Genomic DNA, 14,106 nt, shown 5'->3' with positions numbered 1-14,106 from the left:
TGGCATCCTATCCTGGACCTGTCTATCCTAAACACATTTTTGGAAATCCCAAAATTCAAGATGCTAACTCTTCATCAGCTGCTTCATATGTTAGGCAAAGATGCCTGGTTGGCAACATTGGATTTAAAGGAAGCCTACCTGCATATCCCAATAAGGGAATCTTGCAGAAGATAGCTACGCTTCAAAGCAGGCTACATGCACTATCATTTCTGTGCACTGCCCTTTGGCTTATCTACTGCGTCCAGGGTATTCACCAAGTACCTAGCTCCTGTCATTGCATTTTGCAGGCAAAGAAATATTCAGATATACCCATACCTGGATGATTGTCTAATTCAGGCAGAAAGGCAGGACATACTTTTAAATCATCTGGCATTTGTAAAGAAATTGCTACCTTCTCTGGGGTACACCATAAACAAAAAGAAATCACATCTTGTACCCTGCCAACAAATTGTATTCCTGGGAGCAAGCTTGAATACAACTTCCCAGATGTCCTACCTCACGCCAGAGAAACAAGTTCATTTGACAGCCTACTTCAAACTACTGGCCACAAAGACCCAGCTATCTGCAAGGAAAATACTGCAAGCCCTGGGGTTCATGGCCTCCTACATTTTACTAATTTCATATGCAAGACTGCATATGAGGAAACTACAGTGATATCTAAAAAGCCTATGGTGTCAACATTCTCAGGATCTAGAATCAATGATTCCTATCCTACCTTGCCTACCGATAGAGTTCCTTTGGTGGGCAGAGGCCTGCCACCAAAACAAGGGGCTGCCATTCACTATACCTCCTGCCACCCAAACCCTAACAACAGACGCATCAGACTATGCATGGGGGGCTCACTTGGCAGGGAAGTGCATTCAGGGCAAATGGAACCCAAGTCAAATGCACCTGCATATCAATCAAAAAGAAATGTTAGCTGTACAGAATGCTCTGACATTCTTCAAGGACCACATTCTTCCAGGACAATTATTGGTAAAGACGGCCAACACCACTGTTGTGGTACATAAACAAACAGGTCGGAACCCACTCATACCCTCTCTGCAGACTAGCCATGGCTCTGTGGAACACAGTCTTGAGCTACCAAGTGCACCTACAGGCTCAATTCCTGCCAGGAAAGCTAAGTACACTGGCAGATGACCTAAGCAGAAATCTCTTGGACCCACACGAGTGGAAACTGGAACCAAAGATATTCAACATGTTGAGAAACAAATGGGGGAGCCCAGAGATAGACCTGTTTGCCTCCCCCCAGAACTACCAGTTGGACAAATTCTGCACAAGGACTCCCCACAAACAAGCTTGGAAAGTGGATGCCCTGTCCTTCACATGGAAAAACCTATCAATTTATGCGTTTCCCCCTCTGCCTCTCCTCTCTCCAAGGTACTACTAAAGAACAAACAGGACATACCCAGGACAATACTGATTGCACCAGATCGGCCACGCCAACACTGGTACCCCCTCTTGCGCAGTGTGTCACTGCTGGCACCATGGCACCTGCCTTAGGCCCCTGCCCTGCTGTCCCATCAGGAGGGACATATTCTGCACCCACAGTTGCAAACTCTGGACCTGGCAGCCTGGCTAATTACCTGATCTCTCGGTTGCCATCCCCCAGTAAGCAAATGATGGATGTCATTCTGGAGGCAAGGAGGCCTAGTACTAGAAAATCCTATGCTGAAAAATGGAAAAGATTTTATTCCTGGAACCAAACTCAGGGAATGGGCAGAGCAGTGCCCAATTTACGCCCGATTCTTCAATGCTTAACTGAGATGCTTCACAAAGGCCTTTCCTTTTCCTCCATCAAAATTCATGACTCAGCCATTTCAGCTCATTACAACACAGAACCACCCCTCTTTTCTCATCCACTGCTGAAGCAGTTCCTCAGAGGGGCCAAAAATTTAGGACCACCTAGGAGAGTCCCTACTCCAGCCTGGGACTTTAACTTTGTATTGGAAAAGCTCACTCTGCTTCCTTTTGAGCCAGCTGCAACTGCAGAGTTGAAATTCCTTTCTTGGAAAACAGCCTTCCTTCTAGCCATCACTTCAGCAAGAAGAGTGTCTGAATTACAGGCCCTCATGTCAGTGGAGCCCTTTATCATCTTCTATGCAGATAAAGGTGTACCTCAGGACCAGTCCTTCCTTTATGCCCAAGATGGTATCCAGTGTGGCCCTTAATCAGTCCATTCATTTGCCAACGTTCTTTTCTAATTCACAGAACAAAGAAGAACGAATACTACACTCTTTGGACGTGCACCGACAACTTAGGCTTAGTCCTGTCCAAATAAAATCTATCAGGAAAACTAAACAGCTGCTAGTTGCCTTTGCTGCTGCCGGGGCACAGGGGGAAGGCCATTTCAAAGCAAACCATTTCTAAGTGGATAGGCCATTGCATTAATTTCTGCTGTAAGCACCATGGAAAAGCTACCCCACAGGGGATAACATCACATTCCACCAGGGCTGCATCTACTTCAACAGCCTTTCTCAGAGGTGTTCCTACCAGGGACATCCTAGAAGCTGCCACCTGGAGTTCTGTGCATACCTTCACCAAGCATTACTACTTGCCTATTTTTTCTAAATCCAGAGCTGGTTTTGCCACTGCAGTCTTGCAGATCTAAATAGCTGGTCCTAATGCTCTCTAACTGCCTCCTCCCTTCCTTAGCTTTGGGAATCTACCCAAATGTAATGACACCAACAGTGAAACACGAAGAACATAGTACAGTTGTGTACACTTACCATAAATGTAGATGTTCGACTGTATTCACTGTTACAGTCCAGGTTGTCCTCCCTCCAGCTCCCTGACTTCTATTGGCTATACCTTTCTTCTTGTTTACTGTATTTAAGCTTTTTGGTGTATTTGATTTTTGTTGGAGGTGTAACCTTGTATATAATTGCTTCCCATTATGGGGGCACCTGACATCTGTGGCAAGAAAAACTGATGTAATGGTGTCGGATACATGCTTTATACCCCTGACTACCTGATGTCATGGAAGAAGAGGCAGCATCCGACGCAGGACCAAAGACTTTGATATTCAGGCCGGCTGAGGCCTTACTGCAGGCAGATAACCCAAATGTAATGACTGCAACAGTGAATACACTCGAACATCTACATTTATGGTAAGTGTACACAACTGTACTTTTCTCTCTTGGAAGACTGCCTTCCTCTTGGCTATAACTTCAGCAAGGAGGGTTTCGGAGCTGCAAGCTTTGATGGCCGTGGAGCCTTTTCTTATTTTCCATGTAGATAGCGTCTCTGAGGACTAATCCCTCCTTTATGCCTAAGGTGGTTTCCAGCCTGACTCTTAATCAGTCCATACACCTTCCTACCTTCTTCCCTAATCCTCGCAGTAGAGGTGAAAGGATCCTACATTCTCTCGATGTGCACAGACAGCTCAGGTTTTACCTGGACAGGTCTAAGGACCTTCGGAAGTCGGAACAGTTATTGGTCAGTTTTGCCCCTGGAGCCCAGGGCAAGGCTATTTCTAAGCAAACCATTTCTAAATGGATTGCACATTCCATTGCTTTTTGTTATTCCTTTCATGGCAAAGCTCTGCCTCAAGGGGTTAGGACCCATTCAACTAGAGCGGCTTCCACTTTTGCAGCCTTTCTAAGGGGGGTCCCTACTAAAGACATTTTGGAGGCTGCCACATGGTTTTCTGTTCACACTTTCACAGAGCATTATAGTTTGCCTCTGTTTTCCAGAGCCAGGGCAGGTTTGCCACTGAGGTGTTGCAGGGCATTATCTCCAACCCTTGATGCTGTTGGTTCCTCCCCCTTTTTTTCTCTGGGGTTTGGTAATCAACCCATTTTTTAGGACTGCAACAGTGAAACACTATGAACATAGTACAGTTATGTACACTTACCATACATGTAGATGTTCGAGTGTATGCAGTGTTGCAGTTTTGGATGTTCTTCGTGTTTCACTGTTGCAGTCATCACATTTGGGTCATCTGCCTGCAGGTAGCCCTCAGCCGGCCTGAATACCAGAGTTTTGGATTCCTGCATCGAATGCTGTCTCTTCTTCCACGACGTCAGGTCGTCAGGGGTATAAAACATGCAGCTGACGCCATTACATCAGTCTTTCTTGCCATGCGGTGCCCGAAGCAGAAGCAGTTCGCAAGTGCTGGTCGGCCGACTCCTGAAATTTTCATTTTCGAGTTTCAGAACCGAAGTCTTCAGAAAAGATAAGTACCCCGTTGGGGATCTTTTTTCTTGCTCCAACCAATGTCAGTAAAAGTTAACAGTTGTGTTACCTGTGGAAAGCAAATACTTCAAAGATTTTCATTCATACTGCATCCCTTAGGCCCAGACCACGACGTCCCTTGCTGTCAATTTTGTGCCTTGTTCAACCCCTGAACTATTCATCATTGGGCTATCTTTGCAGCATATTATTTTGGTACTCTGTATCAGTACTCCGAAATGACTCCGAAAAAACGCAAAGATAAAGATGGAGACAGAACGCATAGGTCCAAAACTTTCGACGACGCTTCCGTTAGGCTAGTCGCCAGTCTGCCAGTACTCAGTGAGGCGCTTTCACAGCCCCTGATACCTGCTACCTCAGATTCGCAGGCCTCTACTGAGACCCATTCAGAGTCCGGTATGCCACGAGATGCTTCTTCGACTATGGAACCTGCTGATGTCTCTATCTTGGATGGATCTGGAATCGCTGTCCAGGCACCGGCTTCTGAGGGTGTTTTCAGGCCTACAGACTTGCATTTTAAACCAACGCCATCTTCATCCAGGCTTAAAACTTGATCCACGCCTAGAAAACCGACGTCCAAGCCGCATGCTCAGGCCCATATGCCTAAAAAACAGAATGGCCGAAGACCTTATTGCATTAATTAAGGGAACCAGGCCTTCCCCCTGTAGGAGACCCTAGAACTGAATTTCCTTCTGCTGCTTCTGATCAGGAATCTGATATTTCTGATGTTCATCGTGCATACAGCTGCAGTCATCACACTTGGGGCTATCCTGCCGTCAGGCGGGTCCTCGGTCGGCCGAATTCCAAAGTCTAGGTCCGGCGTCGGTTGTCATCACTTCTTCCCTGACGTCAGTGCGGCAGGGGTATAAAAGAGGCAGCCGACGCCATTTTCATCAGTCTTTCTTGCCGCGCGGTGCCCGAAGCAGAAGCAGTTTGCAAGTGCCGGTCGGCCAGCTCTTGAGATTTACGAACAGTATTTCAGCCGAAGTCGTCTTTAAAGCTAAGTACCCCATTGGGGAAACTTTTCTTGCCTCAGTCCGATGTCAGACAAAGTTAATAATTGCATTTCTTGTGGGAAGCAAATACCGCATAAGGATTTTCACTCTTACTGTATACCTTGCTTAGGGCCAGACCACGACGTCTCGGCCTGACGTTTTTGTGCTAGGTTTAACAAGCGCACTATTAAGCGCCGGGCGGAGTTCGCCCTTCATTATTTTGGCAAAAAATTTAATTATATCATGTCGTCGGATGCTCCGATGCCAGTTTTAGGCAAAAGACGCAAGGATAAGGATAGACATCCGAGGCATGCACCGAGTACTGAGATCACACTTAGGCCGACTACCGGTTCTCCGGTTCTCAGCGAGGCGCCTACGCAGCCCCTGACTACCAATGAAACTATTTTACCGGCGACTTCAGTACCCGAGGCCGCAGGATCCTCGGTCTCCATTCCCACTGCAGATACCGACGCCACTCTTGGCGGGGAAACCGAAATTTTAGCAAGGCCTGCCATTTCTGAAGGCGTTTTCAGGCTTACCACTTCCTCTATTAAATCATTCACCAAGTCTAAAGCTGCAATGAAAATAAAAAAAACAAGGGCCTCAGATCCCCTCTCAAGGCCCCATGCCTAAAAAACAGATGCTTAAAATGGCTGAGGATTTGATTACTCTCATCAGGGGTTCTCAACCTCACTCAGACAAAAGACCCAGGTTGGAGGAAGACTTCCCTTCCTCAGACCAGGCTTCTATTACTTCAGACCATTCTGAGGACCAGGATTACACCTATTCCCCATTTGAAGACTCTGATGCTGAGGAGTCTATTCCCTTGGTCTCCCCCCCTGAGGACTTCTCTTTTGGGGAAACCCTGCATACATTGAGAGAGCACTTCCACTGGGAAGGCCAAGATTACTCAGATTCCAAGAAAAGGCTCAGGGAATTTCTACTACTTCCCCAGCATAGGTCCCTGGCTATTCCTCCTGTCTTAGATATTTTGGATGATGTGTACGCAGAAGCCAGTCTTAATCCAGACTCATTACCTCCAGTCCCTGTTAAACCAGACAGATATTAGCGGGTTCCTGATTCTCACCAGTTCCTTTATAAAAGCCATACTGCTGACCCAGAAACAATTTCCCAGGGTCCCAAGGGGATTAAGGCCTCTACTGCTAAAAACCCTTTGCCTTCAGAGAGAGATTCTAGAGCATTAGAAAGGTGGGGGAAAAAGGTGTATACATCAGACACTTTAACCATGAGGGCATTAAACTGTCAATTTCATATGTTAAAATACCAGCAGTTCTTGCTATCTCAGCTGAAAGGCAAAATGACACAAACAGAACAGCCAGACTTGAAAGAGTTGCAGGATTTGTTGCATGGAGCAGAACAAGTGGGGAAACATACCTTGCAGTGTGGTTTTGATGCTTTAGAGGCCTAATGCAGAGCTGCTGTCACGGGGTCTGTCATACGTAGACATGCTTGGCTCAAAGAGCAAACCTTGCCAGATCATGTCAAAGCAAAGTTATTAGATGCACCACTACAAAAAGATGTATTATTCGGTGCTAAAGCTGACGAGGTACTAAAGTAAATGGAGGATAAAGCAAAATCTATGCAAACAGTTAAAGATTTCTTGCAGGTGCAGCCTCCATGCTTCAGCAGAAACTGGCCTTCAAAAAATTGGTCTTTTCCAGCCACGGACAGACCCCAAAGGGGCAGATACAGACGCCCAAGGGGTAGAGGACAACCTCAAGGATCTTCCAGAGCTAGACAGTGGCAGACACCAGCCCCCAGAGGTGGAGAAGATAAGCCACAGTCATTTAGGAAACAGATGCAATGACTTTCCCCTATGCCTGCCAAGCAAAGATATAATGGCAGCACCTTTGGGTGGAAAACTGGCCTTATTTTCAAAAAACTCGCACATTGTTACACAGGACAGATGGATTCTGGATATTATAGACAGAGGCTACAGGTTCCATTTTCACACCCTTCCAAAAATGAGAGGCATGCCAAACCTGCCACAAAATCAGTGGGCAGAGGCACAAAGGCAAATTTCCGCTCTCATGGATATGAAAGCAATTCAAGAGGTACCTGCAAAAGAACAAGGTCAAGGTTTTTATTCAAGGCTATTTCTGGTACCAAGGAAGGACAAAGATTGGAGACCCATCTTAAACCTATCTATTCTAAACACATTTCTAGAGGTACCAAAATTCAAGATGCTCACATTACAGCAGCGTCTTCCCATGCTGGGCAAGGAGTCTTGGCTGGTAACGTTGGACCTCAAGGAGGCATACCTGCATGTCCCTATCAGACAAGATTGCAGAAGATACCTCAGATTTCTTGCAGGTTCAACCCATTACCAATTCTCTGCATTGCCCTTTGGCTTATCTACTGCACCCAGAGTGTTTACGAAATGCCTGGCATCAGTAATTGCTTTCTGCAGACAACGAGGAATCCAAATCTACCCATATCTGGATGACTGCCTGATCCAAGCAGACAGAAAAGACCTTCTATTGCAACATCTGGTGTTTGTAATAAAACTGTTAAACTGCCTTGGGTACACAGTGAACAAAAAGAAATCAAAACTAATACCTTCTCAACAGATAATTTTCCTGGGTGCCAGCTTAAATACAACAACCCAGATGGCCTACCTCACGCCAGACAAACAAGGGCAACTGTCTCAATACTACAACAAAATGGCAACTTTAACCAGGCTAACTGCAAGGAAAATCCTGCAGGCTCTGGGGTTCATGGCATCTTGCATCCTACTAATACCATTTGCAAAGCTGCATATGAGGAAACTGCAATGGTACCTAAAATACTTATGGTCTCAGCACAGCCACAGCTTGGAAACAATTATACCACTCATTCCATGCCTTCAAAAGGAATTTTTGTGGTGGGCTCAAGCATGCCAAAGAAACACAGGTCTTCCTTTCTGTTTACAACAAGCAACTCAAATCATCACAACAGACGTCTCAGACTACGCCTGGGGTGCACACATGGCAGGTCAGTGTATTCAGGGAAAATGGTCCCAAAAAGAGATGCACCTACACATCAACCAAAAGGAGATGCTAGCCGTACAAAATGCTCTTATGACCTTCAAAGACCTACTGCATCCAGGCCAGCTATTAATAAGGACAGACAACACCACAGTCATGTGGTACATAAACAAACAGGGGGGGATGCATTCATACCCCCTGTGCAGGCAAGCCATGACCCTGTGGAACACAGCACTGGAATTACAAATTCAACTACAGGCACAATTCCTGCCAGGGAAGGAAAACACACTGGCAGACAACTTAAGCAGAAATATGACAGACCCACACAAATGGAAGTTGCATCCTCAAGTCTTCTCAAAGATAACTCAGGCATGGGGACATCCAGACATAGATCTATTTGCTACCCACAGAAATTACCAGTTGGAAAAATTCTGCTCAAGGACCTATCATCCACAGGCCTGGAAAGTGGACGCACTCTCTTTCAATTGGACAACATTGACAGTCTATGCCTTCCCGCCTCTACCTCTACTGGTCAAAGTCCTATTAAAAACCAGAGCAGAGAGGCCACAAATGATTCTCATTGCTCCAGACTGGCCACGACAGCACTGGTATCCTCTCTTAAAGAGCCTGTCACACTCACCACCATGGATCCTTCCTCAAGTTCCTCTTCTGTTGTCCCAGCACAACTACAAGACCCTTCACAGCCAGCTCAGAACTCTAAATCTAGCTGCATGGAGAATACCTTAGTTTACCAACAAACTCTCCTCTCCAAGGAGGTACAGGATGTCATCTTGGAGGCCAGGAGACCCTCTACTAGAAAAACCTACTCCGCCAAATGGAAACGATTTTGTTCCTGGAATCAAGTAAAGGGTCAGAATCCTTGGTAATAAATATACCTCAGATTTTACAGTACCTAACTGAGATGTTACAGTGGCCTCTCCTTCTCTTCCATCAAGATCCACGCTTCAGCCATTTCAGCACAATACAATACGGATCCTCCTTTATTCTCACATCCTCTATTAAGGCAGTTCCTCAGAGGGGCAAAAAATATAAAACCCCCACGGAAACCACCAGCTCCAGCTTGGGACCTCAACTTCGTATTGGAGAAGCTGACACTGCCTCCTTTTGAGCCGGCTTCTTCAGCAGAGCTACAATACTTGTCATGGAAAACAGCCTTCCTTCTGGCTATTACCTCAGCACGCAGAGTTTCGGAGCTACAGGCCCTCATGGCTGTGCAACCATTCATCATTTTCCATCAGGACAGGGTTTCCTTATGAACCAACCCTACCTTCATGCCAAAGGTAGTATCCAGTGTGGCTTTGAATCAGTCTATTCATTTACCTACCTTTTATCCAAATCCACAGAACAAAGGAGAGAGAGGCTACTACATTCCTTGGACATTCACAGGCAACTTCGTTATTACTTGGACAGAACAAAGTCATTCAGAAAATCTGAGCAGCTCTTTATGTCCTATGCTACAGGTGCACAAGGAAAGGCTATTTCCAAACAGACTATTTCAAAATGGATAGCCCACTGCATATGCTTTTGTTATTCATTTCATGGAAAACCAGTGCCTGTATACATCAGATCCCACTCCACTAGGGCTACAGCTACCTCAGCAGCTTTCCTCAGGGGGGTCCCTACCAAGGACATTTTGGAAGCGGCTACTTGGAGTTCAGTGCACACTTTCTCCAAGCACTACCACCTTCCACTATACTCAAAATCTAGAGCGGGCTTTGCCACAGCAGTCCTGCAGGGCATTCTAGCCCCTCCTAATTCTGCTTAGTACCAGCCACCCTTACTTAGCTTTGGGATTCTACCCAAGTGTGATGACTGCAACTGTATGCACGATGAACATAGTACAGTTTTGTACCTACCATAAATGTAGATGTTCGAGTGCACATACAGCTGCAGTCCAGGTTACCCTCCCTCCATCCCCTCTTAGGACAGGGCTTATGACAAACACCTTTAACATACAACCTATTTGGGGTATTCCTTTATGGTGTATTTGCTTGCAACTACTGTTTTTGATTTATCTGCTTATGTATGTTTGCATGACATCATGTTTTGCCTTCCTTTCTGGGGGCACCTGACATCTGGGGCAAGAAAAACTGAAGAAAATGGCATTGGCTGCCTCTTTTATACCCCTGCCGCACTGACGTCAGGGAAGAAGCGATGACAACCGACGCCGGACCTAGACTTTGGAATTCGGCCGACCGAGGACCCGCCTGACGGCAGGATAACCCCAAGTGTGATGACTGCAGCTGTATGCGCACTCGAACATCTACATTTATGGTAGGTACAAAACTGTACTTTCCTTCTGATGACCAGGATCTGCCCTTATCTACCTATGAGGATTCTGATGCAGAGGATTCCATTCCCTCTGCTTCCCCTCCAGAAGATTTTTCTTTTGGTGAAACTTTGCACACTCTTAGGGAGCATTTATGCTGGGAAAGCCACAATTACTCTGACTCCAAAAAGAGGCTTAGGGAATTCTTACTCCTTCCTCAACAGAGGCCTTTCGCTATCCCTCCTGTTCTGGACATTGTAGATGATGCTTTCTTAGATTCTAGCCTTCCCCAGACACTTTACCTCCAGCTCCCAGAAATCCTGACAGGTATTACAGAGTACCTGACTCTCACAAGTTCCTGTTCAAGAATCCTACTGCGGATCCAGAGACCATTTCCCAAGGACCAAAAGGCATTAAGGCTACTGCTGCCAAAAATCCTACCCCTTCTGATAGAGATTTTAGAGCCTTGGACAGATGGGGTAAAAAGGTATAGACTTCTGCTACTCCTGCCATTAGGGCTTTAAATTGCCAGTTTCATGTGATAAAGTACCAGCAGCATATTATGGGACTACTTAAACAGAAAATTATGTTGATTCCTGACTGTGCTGAACGCAAAGAATTACAGTTTTTAATGCGTTCTGCAGAGGAAGTTGGTAAACATACTTTGCAATGTGGTTTTGACTCTTCAGAAGAATCTTGCAGGGCTGCTGTCAGTGGGTCTATACTTAGAAGGCATGCTTGGCTTAGGGAGCAAAACTTGCCAGTTCATGTTAAAGCTAAATTACTAGATACTCCCTTAAACCTAGACTGCCTGTTTGGCAACAAAGCAGAAGTCGTCCTCAAAAGGATGGACAAAAAAGCTAAATCTATGCAAACTGTTAAAGGTTTCCTACAAGTACAGCCTCCCAGATTTAGTAGGCATTGGCCTTCAAAGAATTGTTCCTTTCCAGTCTCTTCCAGGCCTTCTCAGTCCAAACCCAGGAACAGCAAACCACCCAGGTCTAAGCAGTGGGGGGCTACTACTTCCAAAGCAGGGAGTAGTAAGCCACCCCTTTACAGAAAAATGGCACAATGACTTGCCCTTAGATCTGCTCAACTGCCTGGTCCATTAGGAGGAAAACTCACCCTGCATGCAAAAAACCTGGGAACTCATTACCCAGGACAAATGGGTTTTAAATGTTATTTCCCAAGGATACAAATTCCACTTCCACACTTTACCAAACCCACACGGTTGGCCAGACCTACCCCCAAGTCAGTGGGCAGAGGCCCAACAGCAGGTTCTGTCTTTTCTAAGTATCAGGGCTGTTCAGTCTGTGCCAGCAGAAGAAAGGGGGCAAGGGTTTTATTCAAGACTTTTCCTGGTACCCAGAAATGACAGCTCCTGGAGTCCTATCTTGGACCTCTCTATTCTAAACACCTTTCTGGTAATCCCAAAATTCAAAATGCTAACACTTCAACAGCTGCTTTCTATGCTAGGCAAAGATGCCTGGTTGACAACCTTACCTGCCCATTCCAATAAGGGAATCTTGCAGGAAATACCTACGCTTCAGGGCAGGCTCCATGCACTATCAGTTCTCTGCACTTCCCTTTGGCTTATCTACTGCGCCTAGGGTATTCACAAAGTATCTATCTCCAGCCATTGCATTTTGCAGGCAGAGAAATATTCAGATATACCCCTACTTGGACAATTGTCTGATTCAGGCAGAAAGCCAGGACTTGCTATTAAAACATCTGGCATTTGTAAAGAAACTTCTAACCTCACTGGGGTACACCATAAATGAAAAGAAATCTCACCTAGTACCCTGCCAACAGGTTGTATTCCTGGGAGCAAGCTTGAACACAACTTCCCAGATGGCTTTCCTCACTCCAGAGAAACAAGTTTATTTGACACCCTACTTCAAACTTTTGGCCACAAAGCCCCAACTGTCTACAAGGAAAATTCTGCAAGCCCTGGGGTTCATGGCTTCTTGCATTCTACTAATTCCATATGCAAGACTGCATATGAGGAAACTACAATGGTATCTAAAAAGTCTATGGAGCCAACATTCTCAGGACCTGTAATCAATGATTCCTATTATTCCTTGTATAAAGACAGAGTTCCTTTGGTGGGCAGAGGCCTGCTACCCCAACAAGGGGCTTCCTTTTACTCTACCCCCTGCCGCCCAAACCCTAACAACAAACGCATCAGACTATGCATGGGGGGGGGTCACATGGCAGGACAGTGCATTCAGGGCAAATGGAACCCGAGACAGATGCACCTGCTTATCCACCAAAAAGAAATGTTAGCTGTACAGAATTCCCTGACATCCTTCAAAGACTGCATCCTTCCAGGGCAATCTACTCTAGCCTAAGACCTTAACTTTGTATTGGAAAAGCTCACTCTCCCTCTCTTTGAACCAGCTGCAACTGCAGAGTTAAAATTCCTTTCTTGGAAAACGTTTTCCTTCTAACCATCACTTCAGCAAGAAGAGTGTCTGAATTACAGGCCTCATGGCAGTGGAACCCTTCAATATCTGTCATGCAGACAGGGTTTCCCTCAGGACCAATCCTTCCTTTATTCCCAAGGTGGTGTCTAGTGTGGCCCTAAATCAGTCCATTCATTTGTCTACCTTTTTCCATAATTCACAAAACAAAGGAGAACGAATACTGCACTCTTTGGAAGTCCACAGACAACTTAGATTTTATTTGGACAGGACTAACCTCTCAGAAATTCTGAACAGCTGCTAGTTGGCTTTGCTGCAGGAGCAGAGGTGAAGGCCATTGTAAAGCAAACCATTTCTAAATGGATAGCCCATTGTTTTCATTTCTGCTACAAGCACCATGGAAAACCTACCCCACAGGGGATAAGATCACATTCCACCAGGGCTGCATCTACCTCTGCAACCTTTCTCAGAGGAGTCCCTACCAGGGACATCCTAGAAGCTGCTACCTGGAGCTCTGTACATACCTTCAAGCATTACCACATGCCTATTTTTTTCTAAATCCAGAGCTGGTTTTGTCACTGCAGTCTTGCAGGGCTTAATAGCTGGCCCTAATGCTCTCTAACTTCCTCCTCCCTTCCTTAGCTTTGGGAATAAACCCAAATGTGATGACTGCAACAGTGAAACACGAAGAACATAGTACAGTTGTGTACACTTACCTTAAATGTAGATGTTCGAGTGTATTCACTTTTGCAGTCCAGCCCCCGACTTCTCTTGGCTCTTCCTTTCCTTCTTGTTTAGTGTATTTAAGTTTTCTGGTTTGTTTGCTTTTTGATGGAGGTGTACCATAACATATAATTGCTTCTCATTGAGAGGGCACCTGACATCTGGGACAAGAAAAACTGATGTAATGGCATCAGCTGCATGTTTTATACCCCTGATGACCTGATGTCATGGAAGAAGAGAGAGCATCCGACGCACAAATCCAAGACTCTGGTATTCAGGCCGGCTGAGGGCTAACTGCAGGCAGATAACCCAAATGTGATGACTGCAACAGTGAATACACTCGAACATCTACATTTATGGTAAGTGTACACAACTGTACATTTTATTTAACAATGGAGACCCATTTTGATTGTCCTACATATGCTTACATTGTCTTCCTGGATTTGGATAGCACACCCCCAACCTCAGCTGAAGACTCCTGCAGATCAGGCAAT

General features: G+C 45.7%; 1 protein-coding gene across 1 annotated transcript in view; it reads left to right on the top strand.

The window, feature by feature from the left end:
• The window catches only part of NAE1 (NEDD8 activating enzyme E1 subunit 1), a 1,377,685-nt gene that overhangs the window by 671,063 nt on the left and 692,516 nt on the right, over positions 1-14,106 (top strand). The gene's annotated exons all lie outside the window — the stretch shown is intronic.

This window comes from Protopterus annectens, chromosome 8.part1, assembly GCF_019279795.1.
Source record: "Protopterus annectens isolate FY-2018-M chromosome 8.part1, PAN1.0, whole genome shotgun sequence".
NCBI lineage: Eukaryota > Metazoa > Chordata > Ceratodontiformes > Protopteridae > Protopterus > Protopterus annectens.
The sequence above is the reverse complement of the archived record's forward strand: the minus strand, read 5'-3'. Positions and strand labels throughout refer to the sequence as shown.